This window comes from Mauremys reevesii, linkage group 14 (genome assembly GCF_016161935.1).
Source record: "Mauremys reevesii isolate NIE-2019 linkage group 14, ASM1616193v1, whole genome shotgun sequence".
NCBI lineage: Eukaryota > Metazoa > Chordata > Testudines > Geoemydidae > Mauremys > Mauremys reevesii.
The window spans coordinates 34,547,064-34,567,392 of NC_052636.1; the positions used below are offsets into that span (position 1 = coordinate 34,547,064).

At 51.3% G+C, this 20,329-nt stretch overlaps 1 protein-coding gene and 1 long non-coding RNA gene across 3 annotated transcripts in view; one reads left to right on the forward strand and one right to left on the reverse strand.

The window, feature by feature from the left end:
• LOC120381726 overlaps positions 1-15,906 on the reverse strand; it is a 34,685-nt gene extending 18,779 nt beyond the window's left edge. For both annotated transcript variants that reach the window (XR_005588142.1, XR_005588143.1), the window contains exons 1-2: positions 15,869-15,906; positions 2,858-2,940 (exon numbers count right to left, since the gene is read on the reverse strand). This is a non-coding gene — a long non-coding RNA (uncharacterized LOC120381726). The remainder of the gene's footprint in view (positions 1-2,857; positions 2,941-15,868) is intronic.
• LOC120381724 (zinc finger protein 850-like) overlaps positions 1-20,329 on the forward strand; it is a gene marked incomplete at its 5' end in the record, with an annotated part of 179,523 nt that overhangs the window by 129,206 nt on the left and 29,988 nt on the right. The window lies entirely within an intron of this gene.

Here is a 20,329-nt window from a genome sequence, read left to right on the forward strand (position 1 = left end):
TTCCATTCCAGAAGTAACTCATGAGGATGTTAAACAGCAGCTATTAAAGTTAGATGTGTTTAAATCAGTGGGTCCAGAGAACTAGAGTTCTGAAAGACCTGCTGGAGGAGTGTGGTGGACTGTTAATGTTGACTTTAATTAGGACTTGGAACACTTGGGAAATTCCAGAAGACTGGAATAAAGCTAATGCTGTGCCAATATTTAAAAACTATCAAAGAGATGACGCAGCTAATGACAAGTGTGTCAGTCTGACATCGATACTGGGCAAGAGAATGGAGCAGCCGATACTGGATTTCATTAATAAAGAAAGGAGGGTAATATAATTAGTACCCATTAAAAAGGTGTAGACACAATAGATCCTATCAAACTAACTGTATATCCTTACTGGATGAGATAAAAGGTTTGGTTGCAGCTAATAGTACTGATGTAATATACGTAGGCATATGAGTTGCTTCAGCACAATATTTTGACTAGAAAGGTACAAAATACACACGGCATACATTAAATAGATTAAAAACTGGGATTTTAAATAGGGAACCATGGTTGAGTGGATTTCTTTCTAGGGGGTTCCCGTAAGATTGGATCTTGGCCCTGTGCTATTTAACGTTCTTATCCATGACCTGGAAGAGAATATAAAATCATCACCGATAACGTTTGCAGTTGCCACAAAGATTGGGGGTGGGGGTAACTAATGAAGTGTCAGTAGGTTCAGGCTCCAGCACTGGGAGTCTGGGAAGTTTTCCCAGCCCTGGCTGGGGGGTTATTTCCTGTTCCACAAAGAGGGCAAGTTCCATTCCCAACACCTGTGCCTTGACATTAGGAGCTATCTGACACTACAGCCCATATTCAGCATAGTGGCAGGATTATAATATGATTAGGACATGAGGCATTTTGTACAAGATGAGTCATGTGTGTCACTGGAAAAGTTATGATTTGCTGAATATGATTATCCTACCTGTGTGCATGGATCATGTTTGTATCTGAAGTTATGGATATTGACTCTGTATCTGTCTTTCAAATGTGCTTACTCTGAGTAACACCCACAATGAGCCTTTCAGGTACAACAGTGAAGAAGCCGGACAGTGCTGATGGTTCAGCAACAAAGACATGTGACCAGACCACATGACAATGAACTTCATTTTGGTACCTGTATTTTTCCACAAACTGGACTGGGAACTGAGTTTAGAACAAAGGGTTCCTGCCATATGGAAAAGCTACATAAGGTGGGTGTGACATCATCTCTTGGCTTCATTCCCCACACAAGAGAACTCCTGAAAGCACCTGAGGAACAAAGACTGAACTGGGGGATGTGCTGGTCCCAGGGTAAAGGGATTTCTACCTTCTGTATGGAAACCTGGTGGACCGCTTGTAGCATCAGTCAGGGTGAGAAACTGCTAATTCAAATTCTATCCATCTAGTATGTTAGGCTTGGTTTGAGTTGTTGGTTATTTGCTAAGTAATCTGCTTTGATCTGTTTGCTAACACTTATCGCTGGGAAATTAGCTGTTGTCTCTCTCTCCTTGAGTGGCTCAGGTAAAGCACTCAGGTAGCTTAGTTGGGTGCATGGCGCCACCTGCTGTCGTGTTGGGTGATAACAGGCCCTGGAGAGGCTGGCTGAATCTCCAGCAAAGCAGTGTGAGAAGGGCCAGCCCAGCTTGAGGGTTAGAGGGCACAGCGGTTCCCAGAAGCCCCCCAGACTGCACACCGGGGTGACAACCCATCACACCCTACATTACACAAGTCTCAGCAGGTTTGTCACATCCTGTCCCCTCCCTTTCTCCACCCAAGATATTTCCTGCCTCCCACCAGTGGTGAGCTCCAGCTGGTTCGCATGAACTGGTTGTTAAATTTAGAAGACTTTTTAGAACCGGTTGTTCCAGGACAACCGGTTCTAAAAAAGCTTTTAAATTTAACAAAGGCTCGGGCAGCTGTCCACCCGGCCCCCGGCCCCAGCTCACCTCCCCCTCTCCTGTGAACGCTCCGCCCTCCTTCTCCTCCCCCTCCCCTGCTTCCCACGAATCAAATGTTTGCGGGAAGCCTGAAACAAGCAGCAGGCAGGTAAGCCGGGCCGGGGACGGCGCGGCGCGCCCAGTCCGGCTCCACCTGAGCGGCTCCCCCTGGCCCTGGCCAAGCACCCCTGGCTCGGGCTGGTCCCGGCTGAGCGGCTCTGATCTGGCCCAGCTCGGGCCCTGCAGCACCGGTCCCGGCTGAGCGGCTCCAGCCCAGATCGGGGAGTCGGGTCCTGTGACACCAGTCGTGGTCCTGGCAGAGCTGGCCGCGGTCCCGGCTGAGCGGCTCCAGCCTGGATCGGGGAGTCGGGTCCTGCGGCCCAGTCGCAGTCCCGGCAGAGCGGACCCGGTCCTGGCCCCAGGCAGTGTGGTAAGGGGGCAGGGAGCAGGGAGGGGGTGTTCGGTGGGTTGTGGGGGGCTGGATAGGGATCGGGGCGGTCAGAGGGCAGGGTACAAGGGGGTTGAATGGGGGCAAGGGTCCCGGGGGGCAGTCAGGAAGGAGTAGGGGTTGGATGAGGTGCTGGGGGCAGTCAGGGACAGAGAGAAGGGGTGGTTGGATGGGACAGGAGTTCCAGGGGCACCAAGAATGCGAGGAGGGGTTTGATGGGGCAGCAGGGGGTAGTCAGGGGACGGGGGGATGGGTCAGGGGTCCCCGGGGGGGTGTCAAGGAGCATGGGGGGTTGGATGGAGCACGACCCCTAGGGGGGCATGACCCCCTCGTGAGGTGAGGAGGAGGGAACCTGTTGTTAATATTTTGGCAGCTCATCACTGGCTCCCACCATCCTATACATTTACTGCTTCTCTCCCTCCAAGCAGAACCCACCACCAGCTCCCTGAGAATCCCTTACCTGAGCCAGCTCCACTGCAGCCATTTCCTTCCTGCTGGGAGGAGGGGTTGATTTGGGGCAAAACGTGGATGTTATTCTGCACCCTGCCAGGGCGAGAAGGACAAGGTGAGAGAATTCAGCCAGGGCTTCTGTCCTTTCTACATGTCGATTCCCCCCAGCATTTTCCCTGGCAATGGACATTCTAGGTTCTGCCACACTGTGAAGCACAGAGTGACCTTATCCCAGTACAGGCCTAGCCCCCTCCTACCAGGGTGTAACCCTCTGACACATGGTGAAATCCTCCCAGCAGCAAAGTCTCTCTGTTACACTTATCAAGTTTGTGGGCGATACCAAGCTGGGAGGGATTGCAAGTGCTTTGGAGGATAGAATTAAAATTCAAAATCATCTGGACAAACTGGAGAAATGGACTGAAGTAAATAGGATGAAATTCAATAAGGACAAATGCAAAGTGCTTCATTTAGGAAGGATCAATCAGTTGCACACATACAAAATGGGAAATAACTGCCTAGGAAGGAGCGCTGTGGAAAGGGATCTGGGGGTCCTAGTGGATCACAAGCTAAATAGGAGTCAACAGTGTTGCAAAAAAGCAAGTATCATTTTGGGAAGTATTAGCAGGAGTATTGTAAGCAAGACACGAGAAGAAATTCTTCTGCTCTACTCCGCACTGATTAGGTCTCAACTGGAGTAGTGTGTCCAGTTCTGGGGGCCACATTTCAAGAAAGATGTGGACAAATTAGAGAAAGTCCAGAGAAGAGCAACAAAAATGATTAAAGGTCTAGAGAACATGACCTATGAGGGAAGATTGAAAAAAACTGGGGAAGACTCAGAGGGGACGATCACAGTTTTCAAGTACAGAAAAGGTTGTTACAAAGATGCTGGAGAAAAATTGTTCTTCTTAACCTCTGAGGATAGGACAAGAAGCAATGGGCTTAAATTACAGCAAGGGCGGTTTAGGATGGAGATTAAGAAAAAAACTTCCTAACTGTCAGAGTGGTTAAGCACTGGAATAAATTGCCCAGGGAGGTTGTGGAATCTCCATCACTGGGGATATTTAAGAGCAGGCTAGACAAACACCTGTCAGAGATTGTCTAGATAATACTGAGTCCTGCCTTGAGGGCAGGGGACTGGCCTAGATGACCTCTCGAGGACCCTTCCAGTTCTATGATTCTAAGAACCAAAGGCCAGAGAAGAGCAGAATCAAAGGAGTCACTCTGGGGATTCTCCCTGTCACTGTCCCCAAGGCAGCTCTCTCAGGTTTACAAAGCTGTTTGATGCTCCAGCCTTTATACAATCTCTCCTGGCAGTGCCCCCTTCATGGGCTGGGCCTAGTTTTAGCCTCTGGCAAGTGTGACCCCAGGGGCACTGAGGCCTTCTTGCCTCAGCACATCTTGTTCCTTTCTGTGGCTCCCCAGTGAGTCCCAATGAGTAGATACTCCTCATACAGACTGTGACCATAAGAGCTGCCCACTGCATCAGACCAATGGTCCATCTAGCTCAGTGGCCAATGCCAGGTGCTTCAGAGGGAATGAACAGAACAGGTAACCATCAAATGATCCACCCCGTCACCCATTCCCAGCTTCTGGGAAACAGAGGCTAGAGACACCATCCCTGCCCAGCCTGCCTGTGACACTGGCAGATGAGGTGTTAGCTCTTGCAAAAGCCCCCATGTCTTCATTGAACAGGGACAAACGCATCGCTGGAATCAGTCTGACTCACCTGTGTTAGTATTAGGATTATAAGAATGCGCTTACACTTTATTGAATGCTTGTGAGTTGCTGCCTGGGTTAATATCTGACTAGTTGCATTGTGGCTCTGTAAATCACCAGACAGGAGAGAGACTTTACCGAGGTGAAGTGCTGATTGGCAATGGAATGCATTACACCCTGCCTGGCAGGAAAGGTCCATCAACACCAGATAGACTATTATGGGATGTTAAAGATGACAAAACACTGTTGTTGTGCTCTTGACTTCCCATTAGCTGACTTTGCAGCTCAGAGCACATGGCAGGAAGGGGATGAAAAACCCCATGCAGAAGGAACTGATGAACTGTATGCTGCTTGGACTCGGGGGGAGGGGGGGGGCAAAGTTTCTAGGCATAAGCACGAGATCCCCAGCTGCTTAGGCTGGGTTAGTCCTAAAGAATATGCAGAGCTTGCTTATTATAGAAGCTTCTATTACCTTTTGAAATTTAAGACTGTAACTCGTCTGCATCTATAGGATTACCAGCTTTAACTTTGTAAACAACTCTCCTTTCCTTTTAAATAAATCTTAATACAGGTTATTACAGGACTGGCTACAAGTGTTGTCTTTGTTGTGAGATCTAAGATTCAATTGACCTCAGTAAGTGACTGGTCCTTTGGCATGAGGTCAGGCTTGACAAAGCCCTGGCTGGGATGATTTAGTTGGGGATTGGTCCTGCTTTGAGCAGGGGGTTGGACTAGACACCTCCTGAGGTTCCTTCCAGCCCTGATATTCTAGGATTCTATGACTGGCAGTAACCTGAACATTGCTGTGATTCGTGGGGTAAGACAGTGGTTCTCAACTAGGGGTCCTGGGCCCCCTGGGGGCCACTAGCAGGTTTCAGGGCGGGCGCCAAGCAAGGGCAGCATTAGATTCACTGAGGCCCAGGGCAGAAAGCTCCAGTCCCAGCGCATGGGGCTGAAGTCCAGGGCCCTGAGCCCCCACCCGGGGCTGAAGCCAAAGCCTGAGCAATGTAGATTTGTGGGGCCCCTGTGGCACGTTGCCCCGAGAGAGGAAGAAAGTGCCCTGAGGACGCAGCCAGAGGGTTGAGCCCTGACACACAACTGGCTCAGAGGGTCTCTGCAGTCAGGAAGGGCTAGTAGCGAGGGAAGCCTGGCAACTGATGGCTGGAGGGGTGAAGAGGTTTGGGGTACGGTGGGGGAAGAAGCATCTGGGACTGGATAACCCGGGGCTGGGCAGTCTCCATAGGGGACACTTGCTCCTCCTGTGCCCTTTCCACACCCTCTTGCGAGTCGAGAATGACCACCCTGTCCCACCCCCAGCAGCAGCCGTGTCTCAGGACTCTCCCCAGTTGCACCCACTAACTCTCCTCCCATTTGGGGTATAGCTCGGGGCAACAAATTCCCACCAAGATGAACCCAGCTGGCTGCTGCCTGTTCTGGTGCCACAGGGGCCTCTGGTGGGTGAAAGGCAGAACTGTAGCACTTCTCAGGCAGAACGTATCTTCTTCAAGCCAAAAAAAAAGAAATTCTGCGCTGGACGCGAATTCTGTGCGTACGCAGCGGTGAAGAATTCCCACATGAGTAACTCACACCTGGCACAAACACAACCTGCTCCCTCCCATCTCTTCTCCCTATGTGTTGAGTCCCAGAGCTGCTGCTGTCATTAATGCACACAGGCTTTCACTCCCGTTAGTGCTGGCAAGACCCAATCCAGCGACAGGACTGAACCCTTATTTTCCTATCACATGGGACAGTCTCAGCTGAGTGGGAGGTGTGATGGGGAGGGGGTACAAAGGGGAAAGTTGTTGTACCCATGTTGGTCCCAGGATAGCAAAGAGGTATTTTTAATTGGTTCTAAAACAATTACTTCACCCACCTTGTCTCTCCAAGAGCTCTGAAAGTGGCAGGAGGAGACAAACAGGAAGACAGAGCTCAGGACTCTAAACCAAACATTTCAAACCCCTGGAAGAAACTACATTTCCCTTCTGCCCCTGGGTATGTTTGTATCCTCTGTGAGGGACCACCCCATTCCCCTCACAGCAGCAACAGGAGACTGCAGCCAGCCCCAGATGGTCTTTCCCAAACCTGGGATGTTTGTTGTCACAAAGATTGTGTGTGGTGGGTGCACGGGCTGGGGACAGCCGGACTGATCTGCAGATTGGAAAGTCAGGGCAACTCTAGCACAGCTTGGGGGCTGTGGGCAGGGGGAGCAGTTCTAGAGCTGGGCCTCTGCCCTCTCTAGCTCGCATGGCAGCTGGCTCTGGCAGCATCAAGTGGGTCCATCACTGCAGGGGAAGGTGGGGTAGTGTCTGAGATCAGGGTGAGAATTGCTCAAGAATGGGGGATGGAATTCACCTCCCCACCCCTCTGCAGAGCTCAGCAACTAGGGCTTTATCCAGTGAAGTGAAATTCACTCTGGGTGACTTTGAGTCAGCCACTGAAAGATCCTTGTGCCTTCGGTTCCACACTGGCCACAGGAGTTGACTAGTTCTCCGTCCTCAGACTGCCGGGGGCAGCCAGGGATAATTAGTGGGTTATGGGAATTAGAAGATGAAAATTCACTAAGAACAATGATATTTGTGTGTTTATTATTAAATCCCCAGACACCCACCAATCCCCGTCCTCCTTCCGATGAGCTATAAATATCTAAGGGACTCAGCTACTGATCCTGCAGTCAGTTCCTGCCCTTCCCCACTTTCTAAAGCAGCACTTTTAAGAATAGGGCAGAGAAACATGTAAATACTTTGAACCAAATTCCAGAAGCTGCTGAGCATGGAGAAGTTAAAATGAAACCAAGATTCCGTCTCCAAGGACCTAGTGCAAAATAACAGACACTCCCCAGAAATCTGAAATGGCCACTTCATAGCTGATAAAATGTTATTAATCTGTTCACTTCTGGGAATTACCACTAAGAGAAACAACCCAGTGACGGTGATTTCCTGAGGAAAAGATCTCATGTCTTTAGATCATACCGATTTGTAATCTGGAACCATATACACTAAAATGCCTAATTCGTAGCCCTACGGCAATTGCCTGGTGTCACTACAGGGCAGAATTAAGGTTGGTGCCTTAGTTGTGAATTTCCATCCCCTAGCATATTGCAATTGCTGTTAAGTGGGTTTGACAAAATTCATTGTGTCTATTTCTTTCTTTTAATTTCAATAGATAGCGATATTTATTTTTAAACCCTTTTTTCAACGTTCACAATTTCAATGTTCAGAGCTGTGGGAAGTTATGGGGGTCGTTAGACAATTATTTAATAACAGTAACTGTTGAGAGTCCAAAAGCCAAATCATATAACTGTTCAAAGAGAAATTGTCAATGTCACACCCAAAATATACAGTGTAAATATCCTTAAATCAAACTCCACTTTCTCCAGAAGCATTTCTGTATATTACCTATATAAATATTTTTTCATCTGTGTGTGTGTGTACAGTGAAATTAACATTTACTGCAATTTATTCATAAAAATCGAATCCTGTCAAGCATAATTTTAAGTAATGAAGTACTTCCTAGACTGGAATGTTTCACTTCAGGATAATTACACCCTCCCTGTGATGTATTTTACTCTCAGTACCGTAACCCTCTCGTGATGTAGCTCCTGTCTAGGAGCTCTGCTGAAGCCAGTGGCATTATGATCAGGTGACACTGACATGAGCGGAGACATATGGGGGAGGATGAGGTAACATGGAGGCTACCAGAATTGAACGTGGCCGTAAGAGCACACGCTCTCTCAGCCTCTCCTCTCTCCCACCTCCCAGCGTCAGTAATTCTGAATCGTTCCCTGAAATCTAAATAGCCCCAGTATGAGAGACAGTGATTAACGCAGGTACCTTAGGGGCTGCAGCACCAACCCCCTGCCTGGATGAGGAGGGTGAAGAATTGCAGTAGAAATGGGTTAGGTTGGGAGAGGGCACAGCTGATGGGGGTCTGGGAGCTGAGTTGACCAAGAGGCCAGAACTCATGAGGGGGGTGGGTTGGGAGAAGAAGTCAACAGGACTGCGTAGAGGCATTTCAGTGTATTTTCTTCATTAACCATTCTGCCATGTAGACTCAGACTTTAAAGGTCAGAAGGGACCATTATGATCATCTAGTCTGACCTCCTGCACAAAGCAGGCCATAGAATCCTACCCATCCACTTCTATAACAAACCCCTAACCTACGTCTGAGTTACTGAAGTCTTCAAATTGTGGTTTGAAGCCCTCAAGCTGCAGAGAATCCTCCAGCAAGTGACCCATTTGGGCTTTGGCTACACTTGCAAATTTGCAGCGCTGCAGCAGGGTGTGAAAAAACACCCTCTCCAGCGCTGCAAATTGCGGCGCTGCAAAGCGCCAGTGTGATCAGAGCCCCAGCGCTGTACATTAATCCCCACAGGGAGGCGGAGTACGGACAGCGCTGGGAGAGCTCTCTCCCAGCGCTGGTGCTCCGACTACACTTAGCGCTTCAAAGCGCTGCCGCGGCAGCACTTTGAAGTGCTAAGTGTAGCCAAAGCCTTGGAAACTTTTCATTCACATCTAGACACCGTGGAGCTAAGCTGGGTTGATGCATTTCCACTTACAGTGGTACAGTTGTAATTAGGTGCTTAATCAGATGCTCATGCAGCACAAAGCAGTCAATAATGGGTGTGCTTCCATTCATTAACTTGACTGTGTGCTGTGCAACGCTTTGAAAGAAAGATGCTGTGAGGGAGTGTCAAAATTGTAGGCATTAAGAAATGGTAAGTAGGTGTCAGTTCATTTCTCATGCGTTTCTCTCCTAATTTTAATGTCAGTTTTGAATCAGTATTAATACCATGTTGTTTTAACAGAAGTAGGGTCCATTTGTATAATTGTTTGCAAGATTTCATTGGATATTGTGAACCAGCCGTCTTCACCTTTTATTTTCAGATTCCTAAATACAACCCAGCACACCTCTCCTGACAGACTGCAGGCCCTGGCTGGTGATTTGTCAATTGGAAGTGACAGAGGAGGAGAAAGACCTGGGTGTATTGGTTGATCACCAGGATAATTATGAGCTGCCAATGTGATGCAGCCGTGAAATAGGTTAATGCAGTCCTAGGATACATCAGGTGAGGTATTTCCAGCAGACACATGAAAGGGTCAGTACTGTTATACAAGGCACTGATGAGACCTCATCTGACATACACCTCTACCTTCTGGCCTTAAAGTCTGTGAGTCTATAAGCTGTGCCTTGCGTTGCACAGACACTGATGGAGATCAGGGCCCCATCGTGCAGCACATGGCAGAGACCCTGACTGAGATCAGCAGCCCCATTCTGCTGGGCAAGGCACAGACAGAGAGGGACAGTCCTTGCCCCAAAGAGATCACAATCCAAGCAGACAATGGGGAGGAGGAAAACAGAGAGGGGCAGTGACTTCCCCCAGGTCACCAAGCAGGTCAGGGACAGAGCCAGGAACAGACCCCAGTAACTCCAGAGCCCCGTCACTCGCAGCTTGGAAAGGTCCCCAGACCCCACTGTATTAGGCTGCAGGAAGAGGTGGTTTGTCCATGGATGCACAGGCTGTCTTGGCAGGCAGCTCAGCTGCGGTCCCTGCACACAGCTGGGGGGTGTCCCCTGGGTCAGGAGAAGTCAGTGTCCAGTCCTGTGGGGCTGTGCTCCTGGCTCATACCTCCAGCACTCACTGCTGCCCTCCTGACCAGCTGCACTGTTCAGCCAGCCCCAGGCCTCAGGGAGGTCACTGCCCCCCATCTCCTGCAAGCCTTCAAACAGGGACATGATGCACCAGTGCCAGAGCGCACTAGTGTAAATTCTGTCTGTACTAAGGGTTTGCACCAGTGCCTAAAACACCAGGGTGGCAGAGACCTTCAGTGCCCAAAACAGCAGTACAGTGGCACTAGAACTGGGATTTATTTCTAGCTCGGTCACGGACAGCCTGGGTGACCTTGCACACGTCAATGTTTCTCCTCCCAACTTTAGTCTCTTTACCCAGCTGCCACTCACTGGGGTCTCCTCTCTCTCCAGAGCTGCTCACCACTACAGTCTGTGTGGGTGTCCCTAGAGCTAAGGCAGGTCAGCTCTGGAATAGTCTTACAAGGGGGGCTGGGGAGTCTCTGTCCCTGGAAGTTTTTAAGAACAAGTAGGACAAAGCTCTGTCAGAGAATCTACAGATACTTGGTCCTGCCTCGGCAGAGAGAGCTGGACTTGATGACATCTTGAGGTCCTATCTACCCCTACATGTCTAGGATGCTATGCAATATATACATATAAAACAACATACAGAGAAAAACCGCACGACAACATGATGTCAGGCCATTCAAAAAACAACAACAACACAAAAACCTACATTGCACAGCATAAAATGACACAATACTAAGGAGAAGAAAGCAACACAATGCAAACTAACACACCTTAGGACAAAAGTACACAATACAAAATAGGTGAACTCAAATCAACACAACACAGACACCAAACAAGTTGAGGCAAAACAATGCACCATAAAGGTATGGAACACAACATGGGGCAATCACAGTTCCAAATGGCACCATGCAAAACAGCTCAGCGTAGAACAGGACACAGCACAAAAGAGAATTATTTCAATGTACGCCTGGAAGGGATCTTGAGAGGTCATCTACTCCAGCCCCCTGTGCTGAGGCAGAACCAAGTGTTAGGATATAGATATTCAGGCCTGTCTGCAAAGGCCTGTACTTTAAGAATGTAGGTGTATTCTTATCACTTAGCTAGTTATAGAGGTATAAAAGAAGGAATCAAAGATCACTGTCTGTGGAATGGCCTTCTCTTACTGTGACAGGCTAAGGCCTTCAGCCAGTACAGTGGTGCGACGTGATCTGGGTCGGGGTCAGTGCAGTGCCAGACCCAACGGGGACACAGATCTCAGTCGAGGTCTCTGAAGTGCCCAGCACAATGGAGGCAGCGGTTTGGGTCGCAGTCGTTCGCTGCCTGGCACAAGGGGGGGCCATGATCTCGGTCCAGGTCTCAGTTTTACCTGGCACAACAGTGGGGTCTGATCTCACCTCAGGTCTCTTCAGCGCCTGGCAGAACAGGGCCCAGATCTCAGTTGGGGTCTTTGCAGCACCTGGCAGAACAGGGCCACGCTCAGTACGATAAGAGCCCTGATCTCAGTCACACACCTGGAGAGAAAAGCAGGAAGATTTTCGAGCATTCAATATCAGTATTGCAGAACTGAGGAGAAAATGGGGCACAAACTAAATATTTGCCAATATAAGAGAGAAGCACCAACATCTGGGAGATTTTGTGTCACCATTTAACAGTTGAAGAGAAAAGATGGGAAATTGGAGGGGATTATACAAGGATATTGAATCAACAACAGAATGGGAGGGATTCTTCTTGCCCCACACTCACATGGCCGGCAGGGAGCCCTGGGTGATGTCTTTTCACAGGGGAAAGGAGTGGGGCTGGAGTCAGAAAGTCACTATCAGTGGGGAGGGCCTGTCAGTGGGGTCTGGGAATGTGACTAGCAAGTGGTGGGGGGTGCAGTGTATATTGGAAAAGGAGTAAAAGAAATGCAAACAAAACATGTTACTTAATTAAAATCCTGTTAGGGCTCCAAAAGGAGCATAGTAGATTGTGCTTCTTTTTCAGATCTTTGGAGCAGTGTTTTGGAGCAGAAGATGAAAGTGAACAGTAATAAGAACCCCGGTGGAAGTGAAATGTGTCCCTTTTGAAACAGTCTCTGAGCTGCTGATAGCTTTGAATCCAGAGGCAAGCCAAGAAAGCCTCTGTGTGGATGCAAATTACCCAGCTGATGGGGGGAAGGAGGAAACTGCCATTTGCAGCACAAAGAACCTGAGAATAATGAATGCATCTGGTCAGCAAACAAGCTACTAGAAGACTTAGATTATGGCCCTCCAGAAAAGGGAGGTGAAAAAACAAGTCAAGCCTGAAAATAAGGGGGACAGGTTAACCCTAAGGAGAGAGAGAGAGAGCGAGTGTGTGTGTGTACACAGAGCAGAAATCTGAAGCTGTGGGAAACTGAGGCACGCCACCTCATAAATTTCATGAATGATCAGTGAGTGGGGTAATTCACTAGCCTGACTATAGAACAGAATAAGGACAGCCTGAAGGTAATTCTTCTGTTTTTCCTGCAATTAGCAAGGACATTTGTAAAAGGAATTGGTATTATTATTAAGAAATAATCTGACCCCACCAGGGGGGGTGGAAATTGTTTCTTTTGTTTTTCAGACACTCTACAACCATGCTGGCACCAGTGGAAGAATAACCCAGAATACAATAGATTTATGTTGTGTGGTGTTTGTCTGTGGTGTTGGTCTTGCTGCTAGCATGATGTGGGTGGGGGATGGCTTCAAAAGGCTGACCTGGGGGGAGAGGAAGAGGTATATGGGAATGCAAAATGCTCAACTGGGAGGCCAGCACCTGTGTAATGGCTACTATGGTGCCTGGAAATAGAACGGCAACTAAGGTGGGCCCCACAAGCCCTATGGGAATAAGGAGAAGGGGAGGAGCTCAGTGGGAATCAATGGAGGGGTGTGAAAAATGGTGCACATCAAAGAAAATGTTTGGCTGTGCCCCTCTCCTATGACTATGCAGGAGTAGGATCAATGGCCTATGGCAAGGGGTGGACAATTGGGCGTACTGTGTAGGAGGGGTTTTGCTGGAAATGTACATATTTCTGGGGGCACAATTACACCAGCCCCAACCAAACTACACACATCCACATGCTGCTATCTGGACTTTGGTGCACAAATGGATCTGTAAATCTTATTGCTGTGAATAATTGAACCAGGGCATACCGCCTGATTCCATACCAAGTGGTTACGTTGGCTTGGACAATAACCCATTTCTCTGTGGACATTCAATGGACTTATAATATGGACAAAAGCACGTAAAACCTGCATGGGCAGCTTGCTGCAGCTGCCAGCAACTGGACACATTAAGATCCGGACCCTGTCGAAGGAGGAGAGGCAGTGTTTCGGTCGTGGCTTGGACGTGAGACCATACTGCAGTGGTCAGGACTCGGTATTGCTGTGCATTGTATATTGTTAACAGTACTTGTGTCATGCTGCATATGCAGATAACCTATAAGTAATGTAGTAAGCCCTTCCCACCCCGCAGTGTGCAAGACAACCCGGGCCCAATATAATGGGAAGTCTGGGACACTAATTGGACTAGGTGTGGTATGCCCGTATGAGAGAAGGTGCAGGGCACGGGACTACACAAGGGGCAGTGGGACAAATGGAATATCGACACCTTCCACCTTGATGCCTGGCCCTATCAGAAAATGTGTCGCCATCTGTCCTGTGCTTTTCCAGGGATACTTGGGCAGGAGGATCTCAAAAGAAAAAGAAAAAAAAAGGGGGTGGAGTGTTAGGATAGAGCTATTCAGGCCTGTCTGCAAAGGCCTATACTTTAAGAATGTAGGTGTATTCTTATCACTTCGCTAGTTACAGAGGTATAAAAGAAGGAATCAAAGATCACTGTCTGTGGAATGGCCTTCTCTTACTGCGACAGGCTAAGGCCTTCAGCCAAGATGTAGTTAGGCAGCCATATGCTGGGAAGTGTCTGGTCACATCCTCACATTCCAAACTAGTCACATTGAAATAAGGTGCTATTGGGCTGTTAGGAATACAATCCTGCCCTGATATTCCTGTCACCTCCAGAGAAAGAGAAGAGCCTAGAAGATGTAAAAGGAAACCTGGTTTGATAGCGTCCTGTCTGGCAAAAACTCACTTATCAATAGACACAGCTGGAAAACCCTTATGTCTGTATAAATGTAGTTGTGAAATCCTCACTTCTGTATTGTTCTGTATGTTTATTTGCATGGTCTCTGTCTGGTTCTGTGATTGTTTCTGTCTGCTGTACAATTAATTTTGTTGGGTGTAAACCAATGAAGGTGGTGGAATATAATTGGTTAAATAACCATGTTACAATATGTTAGGATTGGATAGTTAAATTTCAGTAAAATGATTGGTTAAGAAATAGCTAAGCAAAACTCAGGTTTTACTATATAGTCTGCAGTCACTCAGGAAATAATGGGGGGGGAAATGGGAACAGGGACTGGGGGAATTGGGATCATGTTTTGCTAAAGGGGGAAATGGGAACAGGGGATGGGAACAGGGACAGGGACACAGGCAAGGCTCTGTAGTGTCAGAGCTGGGAAGGGGGACACTGAGGAAGGAAACTGGAATCATGATTCCTGGAAGTTCACCCCAAAAAACATCAAATTGTTTGCGCCTTTGGACTATGGGTATTGTTGCTCTTTATTCATGCAAGAAGGACCAGGGAAGTGAGAGGGTGAAGGAATAAGCCCCCTAACACCAAGTATCCCTAGACATTCCCAGACTGGTGTATCTCTAACCTGGTCTTAAAAACCTCCAGTGAAGGAAATTCCACAGTCTCCCTTGGAAGCCAATGCAAGGCAAACACTGACCAAAACAACGCTGCACACACACACGCTGGGCCTGGGGTTAAGGGGAGAGGCAAGAATTCAAACAATCTATGTTCAGTTCCCAGTTTTGCCCCAAATTCTCCATGCAAACTTGAGCAAATTACTTCAGCTCTCTGAGCTTCAGTTTCCCCATCTGTAAAATGGAGAGTCGCCTCCCACCATTGGCCTATTTAGCCTTTCAGCTTTTTGGGGCAAGGCCTCTCTGTCCCTGTGGGCATGTCCACACTGCAGTCAGACACCGGAGGCTGGCCCGTGCCCGCTGACTTGGGCTCACACGGCTCAGGCTGTGGGGCTGTTTAATTGTGGTGTCCATGTTCCAGCTGGGGCTGCAGCCCAAGGTCTGGCACCCTCCCACCTCGCAGGGTCCTACAGCCTGGCCCTAGCCCGAGCCCAGACATCTACGCTGCAATTAAACAGCCCCCTCGCCTGAGCCTGTGAGCCTGAGTCACCTGGCATGGGCCAGCTGGGGGTTTTTTAGTGGCAGGGTAGAGATACCCTTGGTGTCTGTTCAGCACCTGTCACAATGGGGACCCTGATCTTGGTCAGTGTCTGTGCAGAGCCCTGCGCAACAGGGGTCTGACCTCAGTCGGGGACTCTGCAACTCCCAGCATTACAGGATCCCTGATTTTGTTTAGGGCCCCTGCAGCATCTGGCAAAATGTGGGGCCAGGAGCTCTGTCAGGGTCTGTGCAGTGCCCAGTACAGTGGTGGGGCGTGATCTGGGTCAGGGTCAGTGCAGGGCCAGGCCCAACAGGGACACAGATCTCAGTCGAGGTCTCTGAAGTGCCCAGCACAATGGAGGCAGCGGTTTGGGTCGCAGTCGTTCGCTGCCTGGCACAAGGGGGGCCGTGATCTCGGTCCAGGTCTCAGTTTTACCTGGCACAACAGTGGGGTCTGATCTCACCTGGGGTCTCTTCAGCGCCTGGCAGAACAGGGCCCAGATCTCAGTTGGGGTCTCTGCAGCACCTGGCAGAACAGGGCCACGCTCAGTACGATAAGAGCCCTGATCTCAGTCACACACCTGGAGAGAAAAGCGGGAAGATTTTTGAGAATTCGATATCAGTATTTCAGAACTGAGGAGAAAATGGGGCACAAACTAAATATTTGCTAATGTGAGACAGAAGCACCAACATCTGGGAGATTTTACGTCAGCATTTAACAGTTCAAGAGAAAGGAGGGGAAATTGGAGGGGATTATACAGGGATATTCAATCAACAACAGAATGAGATGGATTCTTCTTGCCTCACACTCACAGGGCCAGCAGGTGCTGGGGAGTAGCTGGGACTGGGAAACCTGGGGCTGGGCCGTCTCCACGGGGGACACTTGCTCCTCCCTCCCCTTCCTGGCCCTTCCCTGGCCCCGTTGCCAGCAGAGAGTGGCTCCCCCAGCCCAGCCCAGAGGTGTCCCTGTCTCAGGGCCCCCCAGCCTCTGCCCATTCACCCTCTGCCCAGCTCAGAAATCCCTCGGGGGAACCATTTCCCACCCGCACAAGGACAAATCCCTGCAGGTGGAAATGGGGGAAACCCCCAAACCTGAGACCTGAACTGGCCACTGGCGAAGGGAGAGAAAATGGGGCACAATCGGGGAACAGGGAACTTCTCAGGGGTTGGGGAGGGGGTCACCCTGGGCGCGGCTCGTGGCTCTCTAGGGAGAAAGGGGGCAGGACGGGGGAGGAGGGGGGTCCCCACGGGAGGGGGCAGCGGTAAATCCGAGGATCTCAGCCCCCTTTCTCTCCCTGCTCCTCGGGGTCACCTGCTCCCGCCCGGTCTCACCCCGCCCGGCCCCACGCAGGGACCCCAGTGGGGCCGGGCCCTCCCCGGCACCCCGCGGGGCCCCAGGGCAGAGCCTGGCCGGGCCCGGGGCGCTGGGCTCCTGCGGGGCAGCAGCTCCGAGCCCCCGCGGGCGCTGCCCCAGGGAGCAGTTCCCGGCGCTGCGAGATGCCGGGTCCCCCCCGGGCACTGGGGCAGAGTCACCGCCCGGCCCCGCCCCCGGGGCTCGCTCCGGGGCCTGGAGGCTGCAGCTCCGCAGCGGGGCGGGCGGAGCCCAGGCCGGGCACGGGGGGGTTAATGAAGGGCTCTCCCGCCGCGATCTGCGCATGCCCAGAGCCCCACCGGCACCAACCCTTCTCCGGCCCGGGAGAGGCCCCAACGGCCCCGCGCGAGCCAGGCAGAGCCGCAGCGGCTCGCGCGCGTTTGCAGATCGGTTTGGTCTCTCCATTAACGTCACTTCCTGTCCAGGGAGCATCAGGAACTACATCTCCCAGCCTGCCCCGGGGCCGCGTCCGCCCTCTTCGCAGCCCAGGGAAGGGAGGGTTCCAGCAGCTGTTACTGCGCATGCTCCGTGCGAGCCCCGCTGGGGGCGGGAGAACAAAGCTGCTGCTGCCGCCTCCGCGTGAGCCGGGCCCGGGCTCAGCCGCTGCTGCTCCCCGGCCGGGGCGGGGTTTCTCCAGCTGGGCCCCGCCCCCCGGGCTCTGCCCGCCCCAGCCCCGCCCGGGGGGGGGCGGGCACGTGACTCTGCCCCGGGGAACCCGGGAGAAGCCTCGGAGCCGCCTCGGCCCCAGCGGAGCCGCAGCAGGATGAGGGGGGCCGGGGCCCTGGGGGTGTCGGGCGGGGGCGGTGCATTAAATTGCTCTCAATAGCGCTGTGCTACTCCCGGGCACTGCGCATGCTCAGTAACAGCTGCTGAAGCCGCTGCCCTTCCCCCCTGCCCTCATCGGCCGGAACGTTCCGCTGGCGGCGGGGCTGGGACGGGGCGAGGGAGCAACAGGGGGCGGGGGCTGAGCAGGGAATTGATGGTGGGGAGTCAGGCAGGTGGGGGCGAGGCTGGGGTCGTAAAGGGAAGATCCGGGCTGGGGGCACTGGAGTTGAGCTGGGGGGCGCAGGGGGGGAAGGTCATTGGGGCGGGAAATATGAATTGGTTTGTGCAGCCAGGAAATTCCCGTGTGGGGGGGAGGTGAGTTCACTGAATCCGGCCCTGTTTGTGCCCCGTCCTCCCACATACAAAGTCTCTCCAGCTTTTCCCCCTGGTCTCTCTGTATTTCTCAAGTGTCAATTCAAAATCTCTCCAATGGGGCAGTTTTTCCCACCCATTTTATCTGCAGTGATTTGTCCTCATTTAGGTGGGAAATTGTTGCCCTGAGTCATTCCCCAGCACATGGCTGCCCTGGAGTGGGGGTGGGAGGAGGTGCCCGTTCTCTGCCAAGGTGGGGATGGAAGAGCACGTGTCCCCCATGGAGACTGTCCAGACCCCATTTCCCAATCCCACCACTGCCCCCAAACTACCAACACAGTTTCCCCCAGCCCTCAGTTGCCAGTCACCTGCCCGTCCCCCACTTCCGCCCCCTTCCTTTATCCAGGGAGCCTTCCAGCTCCCCCCGCCCCTTAAATCAGCCCTCACAGGGCTCCCTAGAAGGAGAAAACTCGAAAGAGGTTCCTCCTGGTGCTCACGTCCGTGAACCCGAACACTCTCTCAGTCCTCAAAGAGAGACCTGGAGAAGGAGACTTGCTGCAGCAAAGCCACAGGGGTCTCTGAGGTTTCCCTGGCCCCTCGCCCCATCCTGCCTGGCTGATGTCAGCATCTCTCTGTGAGGTCACCACCTCCCCACCACCTTGGACCAATAGTCTGAGGTCCTGCCAAAGGCCTTTGAGATGTCACTGCCACACCCCTCCCTTGCTGTGCCAATGTCCTGCCCCTGGCCAGGCACTTTGGAGGTTTGAGCTGCTCCCTGTGGATCACCCCACTCAAGGAGCTTTTCTGCAGAGCATCCTCAGATGTCTGAGCACACGAGTGCCATGGCAACGAACTGACACACGTGACACCAAAATGAGATCATTAATATACTAACCTAGAGAAGGACACTGCAGCATTAGTAGGGGAGAACCCCCTACTGAACATGCATTACACCTAGCAGCGTCAGCAGAACATATCGGCTACACAACTAAAGAAAGGGATTTGCACGTGGCTGTAGACCAGTGGCTCCCAACAGGGTGCCCACGAGCGCCATGGCGCCCGCCGGGGCATTTATGTGCGCCCACCTACTGCCCAGCAGGGGAGAGAAGCTGTGGCCCTGCGCCTGATGGGGACAGAGAACTCAGGCTGCAGGCGCCGGTGCTCTCTGTCCCTGGCAGGCGTGGGGCTGCAGCTTTTCTCCAGCTTCTCCGGGGCTGCAGGCTGCGGGCGCCGGTACTCTCTGTCCCTGGCAGGCACGGGGCTGCAGCTTTTCTCCAGCTTCTCCGGGGCTGCAGCCTGCGGGCGCCGGTGCTCTCTGTCCCTGGCAGGCGCGGGGCTGCAGCTTCTCTCCAGCTTCTCCGGGGCTGCAGCCTGCGGGCGCCGGTGCTCTCTGTCCCTGGCAGGCGCGGGGCTGCAGCTTTTCTCCAGCTTCTCTGGGGCTGCAGGCGCCGGTGCTCTCTGTCCCTGGCAGGCGCAGGGCTGCAGCTTTTCTCCGGCTTCTCCGGAGCTGCAGGCGCCGGCGTTCTCTGTCCTGGCAGGCACGGGGCTGCGGCTTTGAAGCTGGAGAGAAGCTGCAGCCCAGCCCCGGCCGGGAACAGAGAACTCTGGGGCTGCCCAGAGGCTTCAGTCTATGTTAAAGGAAGGATAATAAATATATTTGGACCAGCAGTTCAGCAATATTTTACTTTTTTAAAAATAAAGAAGATGAAAATTGTTTATATTTATTTTGTAAAATATTTTGTAGATAAAAAAGAGCAAATTGACATGGGAAGGTGAAAGAGTAATTGCCGAATAATTTAGTTAATACCTTTTACATGTAAAATTACCGTTTTTATCTTATGGATTCATATATTATGTAATATTAAATGACTTTTTTTGTATATTTAATGTACAAACAGAAAATAAGCCTTGAAAAATGGTTGGCGCCCACCACACTCTTCTGAAAACATGAATGTGCTACTGGCCACAAAAAGGTTGGGAAGCACTGCTGTAGCCAGATCAATGCAAAGCTCCACTCACTGCACAGCAGCCAGCAGAAAAGCGAACGTGTTCAGATTCACAAGGAATGGGATGGAGAATAACACGGAACGTTTGTATATAAATCACGGGGGCAGCCTCGAATATCCAGGGACCACCATGGCTACTAAAGCACCGCACCCGGGATATTTTAAATCTATCCTTGAGAACTGGGGAAGAAATAGGTCTAAAAAGAAATATTTGATAATGAGAGAAAAGCACCCGGTTCTGAAGAGATTTTATACCAAGTAAGTGACGGTAGTTGGACAGTGTGACGGGATTGTATATGGAAGTTCCATAAACAGACAGTAATAATTCCCCCCCACCCCCCCCACCATTCACAGGGGCAGCAGGGAGCCCTTTGGGGAGGTGCTTTAAGAGGCTACGTGAGGGGAGTATG